The sequence below is a fragment of the Paramisgurnus dabryanus genome, chromosome 13 (genome assembly GCF_030506205.2).
Source record: "Paramisgurnus dabryanus chromosome 13, PD_genome_1.1, whole genome shotgun sequence".
NCBI classification, from domain to species: domain Eukaryota; kingdom Metazoa; phylum Chordata; class Actinopteri; order Cypriniformes; family Cobitidae; genus Paramisgurnus; species Paramisgurnus dabryanus.
This window is the reverse complement of record NC_133349.1, coordinates 6,091,952-6,098,107: the sequence shown is the minus strand read 5'-3', so window position 1 is coordinate 6,098,107 and position 6,156 is coordinate 6,091,952. Positions and strand designations below refer to the sequence as shown.

Sequence of the window (6,156 nt, the reverse complement as noted above, 5' to 3'; positions counted from 1 at the left end):
TGAAGAAATGATGTCATTTGAATTCCTGCAAAGTCTTTCGTTTCGCAGGAATACATTTTTCCTCAGAAACGACACCGGTTGAAATTAGGGAGTGTATTAGATAAATGATTTTGGTACTGGAAATCAGACTTTGTGACCCTCTTTCAGGTGGTTCTACTGTTTTTATAAACCTATAAATCAGAGGTCTGAATGCATTAAAAACTTTTGTCTGGGTAATAAGAAAAAAAGTATCATGATAAGAAATATTATTCTATAAAAATATATTTTTATAAACTTGAATAAAAAGCAGAAAATAATTATCTAAGTTCATCTGTATCTGTGACTTCAAGTTTGCCCTGGAGAAACATCTGTCTGGAATAAATAATAATATCCTTTATTGATTCTCCACAACGTTTATATAGTGTTATTTCAGAAACATTATAAGAAAGTTACAAGAACAACCCAAAAGGGAGAGAAAACAGAAAATCCACTTTAATATGTAAAATAGTCAATAGTTTTGCACTTTTCTAAAAAATATGACAGCAAGCATATGATTCGAATTAATGCAGAATAAATGTGTATTTCATCCTATTCTAAGCATGTATAATATGGTGTTAAAATATATTAAAAAACATTTCAAATGATGATACATTTAGTTTGACAATTACAGCATTCATTCAAAACATCTTTATAAAAAATATTAGGTATTAATCCCCAGCGGCAATAAGTACAGCCGTATCATTTACATCATTTTTGCAGATTATTTAAATCTGTAACTGGCTAAAAAAATAAACATTAACTGAGCAAGTACATAAGTACATCAGTGTTTCAAACTGTTCAAAAATTCTTTCCTTACCACCATACACACCGGTAAGAATATAATACTGATTTAAAATTTGAGTTGTCAGGTCAGATTTTGCAGGAAATGTTAGTTGTTTTTCAACAAACATAAAGGTAAAGTGACCAGCCAAATACCTGCTATGTAGATATCAGAGAACAATTTAACATATTATTTCAATGCATTCTTTGGCATCTTAAAAAAAAAACTTTTTATGCTGAATATCAATTGTTTACAAATGCTTGTAAAAATATATTTTAAACACTGTATTTAGTGTTCATGTTTAGTAATGTCTAAATCGTGCAAATGTGATCCAAACATAAATAAAAAAGCCGATAACCAACAAATATACTGTCAAGCCAATTCCAAGACTGACATGGTTAAGCATGCGTGCCATTTTGGAGCTTTTCTCTGCAACTTGTCGCTGTCCGAACAGGTTTGAATCTCGAGTCTGTAAAAGTAAAAAAGAAAAACATTTGTGTATTGTATAACACATTTCATACATAAATGAAGGACTTTCACAAGCGACAGTGACCCTTAGCGAAAAAAGTTGGCTTGTCCAGCTACGCAAATGCAAATGTAGTGTTTATGATAAAAGTGATGCTCGCGGTTCAATAAATGTTACTTTTTTAAATTGAGACTTGTAACATTTGGCATCATCATTGTGTCATTTTTATAATGTAAATTGAGTGAGCAAAGCAGTATCACATATCGGCCCAAGAAAATCATCAGCCTGAATGCTAAGTCATCGGCTAAGGCTGATCAAACAATAATCGGTATCAGCACAAAAAAATCCATATCTGTCCATCATGTTCCAAGATAAATACACTTGAGCCCTGTGCTCAGGGCCGCCTTAACCTAATGTGAGGCCCTGGGGCTGAGAGGTTTTTGGATGCCCCCCATCCCCTCAATTTATAGTCTCATTTAAAAAAAAAGTGTAATATCTAGGTAATCTTCATCACAAAATGCATTAGTTTCTTTCAATACATACAACAGTGAGTTTTCCCTCTTTGACCCAGAAAACACCATAATATCATTATTAACATATCACTGAGCCCACTTGAGCATAAACACAAGACACTTTATTTAACAACCACACACAGCAACTTGTGGTGAAAATTAAACCAAAATGTATGAGAGTATATGTTTATATATCTTTATGTTTATTATAGTTTTTGGAATATACAAATTTGCAGAAAATTGCACACTAACTAAATGCTCACCACAGTTTTAAAAATATAAGAAGTTAAAGTTAGTTTTAAAGTGAAAATGCATTAATGTTAACAAAAGATAAGTCTTTATAGACAGAATCTTGTTTTTTAATCAGTTATTTATTTTGTAGGCCATTGAAGATATAGTATTCATTGTATTTAGTATATGTAAAACGAACACGTATGACCTTACCTCGCGTCAAACTACATCGCTCCAGCTGCGCACGCGTCACTGATATAAACGCGAGTAAACTTAAACTTTTTTACAACGAACAGCATTAATATGTTCGGGAACTCCTTTCTTTATTTGGTGGCCGCGGCACAGTATCTTGCGCAGAGTTGGAGAGGCTTCTGCATGCCAGAGACTCAGCTGCACGAGCACAGAGAGAGCGAGCGCGCGCACGAAAGAGAGAGAGACCTGCACCTCACTAGTGCTTATTATGAAATTTTAGAAATTACTCTTTCATTTGATGGTGGATTATTTCCCGTTTCTCTGTCACACTCAGTCTAACATGCAGGAATGCCAAGTTGACAACGCGCACTAAATTACATTACGCGGAATAGAAAAATCTGTTACGTCTGATATTTTATTTCACGGTAAGTTACCACAGACCAATCAGCAGCCATGTAACGTGCAGAGTTAGAGTGATTGACAGATAACCTGACAAGTTACAAAACAATATGAACGTGAACTTGGGAGGCCCCTGAACTTGGGAGGCCCCTGGGCTTCAGCCCAGGTAAGCCCGTGCATTAAGGCGGCCTTGCTGTGCTACCCTGTTGGAAACGTATAAATAAAACACTGTTTTCTCAAGAAAGCTGTGCGCATGCGGGCGTGGAGAACAAGACATTCTGTTTTGATGCTACATGTCTCTTTTATATAACGAGGCTGTGCAATCGTCGTGTTTTTGTATTGTTTTTACGAGAACAAAACAGAAAAACAGACGCAAATCTTTTTTGGTCTAATGATATATTTTTAACTTTAAGAAGTGAAACAACCTCTTACTAAGTAACTAAATGCAATTTATTTGTTAATATTAAGGAATTAAATCTGATTTGTCATCTTATCTTAACCTCATTACAATTTTTACCTCATTACAAGTTTTTTAAATTAAGAAAATATTGTACAAATGTGCAAAATCAATGTTTATTTAGTTTCACCAATTGTTTGTATTTTTCTTAGTTACTATAATGATCTATTTTAAATATTGGCCATATATTGTCAATCGGCCATTGCTATCTTCATATCGGCATCGGCCATTTAAAAAAAACATATCGGTCGATATTTACCTATTAATAATAATTTACAATATAATTGTGCACAGTTAAAACAAAGCTATAAAAATTGATTTTTTTTTAGGCAACGGTTGATGTTAAAATATAACATAGTTTAGATTTATTTCGGATGCTTTTAGTCATAATGACACATTTGTGTTATTTCGTTTTGATGAGTTTACTTAAGGCTACTGTAAATATGTACGCCTGTTAATACACCATAAGTCATATATATTCATACTTAACAGGCTTGTAAATACTTACTGTAATGGAGTAAACCAGGGCAGCAATGCCCAGAGGTAAACAACAGCACATCATGGTAAAGACGGAGTAGCACAGGTAATCTGGCAGTGGTTCACGCAGCGGAGGAGTCACATTAACTGTTGGCTGCATAGTGACCACCTGGTATCCTGGAAACGGCGGCCCATGGTTATAGTGAACCACTGGAGCTCCATACTGCGGTGGCGGATAGGTGGGAATGTCGGGATACATCTGTTTCGAAGGATATTCATTGTCACCGTGCTGATCGGGGGAAAGTAAAGGCTCACTCGTTTCTTTATTCCCACCGGAAGGCAGAGTCTCGCTGATATCCATTTGGTTTTCTGGACTTTGATTTGGGACTTTTCTCTTGTTTCTTCGGGTAGAGATGAACTTCCTTGTTTATCTGGTAAAGCCGAGGTGGAGAATGCGCGCGACGACCGCGCGACGTCATGATTTCAGGAAGTGAGCGACAGCTGGGAATTTCCAGATTCCAGTAGTCCCACACGTACTAAAATGCTTGCTTGAGCTGTCTTATTGTTTTCACTGGATTTACTGGAATAATCCAAACCAGGTGGGGGTGTTTACGTAGCCCTTTGGGAATAAGTGTATTTCTTACAGGAATAATTAGGCCTATTTAAAGGGCTAGTCCACCCAAAAATGAAAACTGTCATTATAACCCCCAATGCCTCTCTTTCTTTTTTGGAACTTAAACCTAAAATTGTTGTGGATATCTGGAATGTGGAAATTTACTATTTCACAACATTCTTGTGATTTTAACCCTCGTGCATCAATTAAAAAAAGTTACACATAGGTTCACAGGGGACAAAAATGTCCATGTCCAAAAAGTGTCATAAAAATATTATAGATTTATATTTTTTCCACTTTCACTGATGCCATTTTTTTAACCAGCATCAGCTCTAATCACAATGACCAAACATTCATTAATTTTCAGAATTTTAACCCTTTAAATGCTGGTTTGTTTACTCAATGCCACTGCTTTTTTTATGAAAAAACGAATTTTTTAAATTATTTTCAATTTACTAAATGCTAAGCAGATTTTTTTTCTTTGAGTATTACAGCCTTGGATATGTCAATGATTAACAACAACATTAATTTTTATGCATTCATATTTTTTATGCAGTATCAGATTAAAAAAAAAAGTTACCCCTCAGGTCCATAAAGGACAAAAATGTCCATGTCAAACAAGTGTCATAAAATATTATAGATTAATATTTTTTTCCACTTTCACTGATGCCATTTTTTAACCAGCATCAGCTCTAATCACAATGACCAAACATTCATTAATTTTCAGAATTTTAACCCTTCAAATGCTGGTTTGTTTACACAATGCCACTGTTGTTTTTTATGAAAAAAAACGACACCTTATTTGCAGCGGTTGTAGTCTTGTGATTTCCAGTACAATATATTTTTTTTCATTCAAACTGTTCACACACCCACACACACACGCAGACACAATTGGCTCTATAATATGCATAAGCAGAAAACCACAATAAAGTGATAATTTGCTTTATATGCCAAACCTAAAAAAATGGCACCATCTGGTAAAAAATAGTAAAATTTTTAATTTTGAAGCCTTGCCAACAGAATGAAAGCCTGTTAACAAAGACTGCATCATTTTATAGTTGAATGGCACCGGGATTAAAAATTGCAGTTTTAATGGGTTTCAATGGGGACATTTTTGTCCAAAAGGTCCTGAGAGGAAGTATTTTGTGTACCTAGTAGAAAATAGATTTTTTAAAGGAAATAAAGGTGAAATATTAAAATTCCAATAAAAATGCACACCTGTGGCAAATTTTATGCAGTTAGCATTAACGCAGGCAAAGTTATCAAAAAAATAAAACTGAAAAACACAAAAATGTCCTCAAGGATGCACAAGGGTTAATAAAAACCATGGACCCTCATATCAGCTTTAAGACAATACGAAGACAATCCCGATATTGGCGACAATGGCCGGATCGTAAATTGTAGAAGTCGGGGAGTACAATTCGATCCAATACCAACACAGACCTTGTCATGAAAGTTGACTTTTTCCATGTTTAATTGCTATAATTGGGTCCCCAGTACTTGGATCAACCTAGAAAATGTGCAAAAGATAAATCAGTAACTTTTGATAAAACATTCTATGCAAGCATGTGAAGAAATGGCTCATTGAAATTTGTCTCCTCTTGTGATGTCAGAAGGGGATAATACCACCCCTTTATCTGCACTATCCAACCAAAGCACTGGCATTTAGTGCAGAGATCAGCTCATTTGCATTTAAAAGGACACACAGAAAAACGGCACATTTTTGCTTACACCTAATTTATTATGTAATAAATTAATAAAATCTATATGATATTTTGAGCTAGAACTTTACATACGTACTCTGGGGACACCAAAAATGTATTTGACATCTTAAAAAAGTTTTGTGAAATGTCCCCTTTAATGATAAATGAATCATACAGTCACAAAAAAAAACATAATCCCTCATTGTGTAAGGTTTTAAATAGGGGAAGGCAGGGCACAACCTAACGCTTTTTGACTTTGGCTCTATCGTTCAAAAAATATTTAAGTAAGATGAATAATTTTTTTACA

The 6,156-nt window shown here is 34.5% G+C and overlaps 1 long non-coding RNA gene across 1 annotated transcript; it reads right to left on the bottom strand.

Moving 5' to 3' along the window:
• Nucleotides 1-449: 449 nt before the first annotated feature.
• LOC135789131 (uncharacterized) lies at nucleotides 450-4,648 on the bottom strand. Its single transcript, XR_010547495.2, has 2 exons — nucleotides 3,565-4,648; nucleotides 450-1,268 (listed from the first exon to the last, which is right to left on the bottom strand). It is a non-coding gene; the product is annotated as an uncharacterized lncRNA (long non-coding RNA).
• Between the last annotated feature and the right edge of the window lie 1,508 nt (nucleotides 4,649-6,156).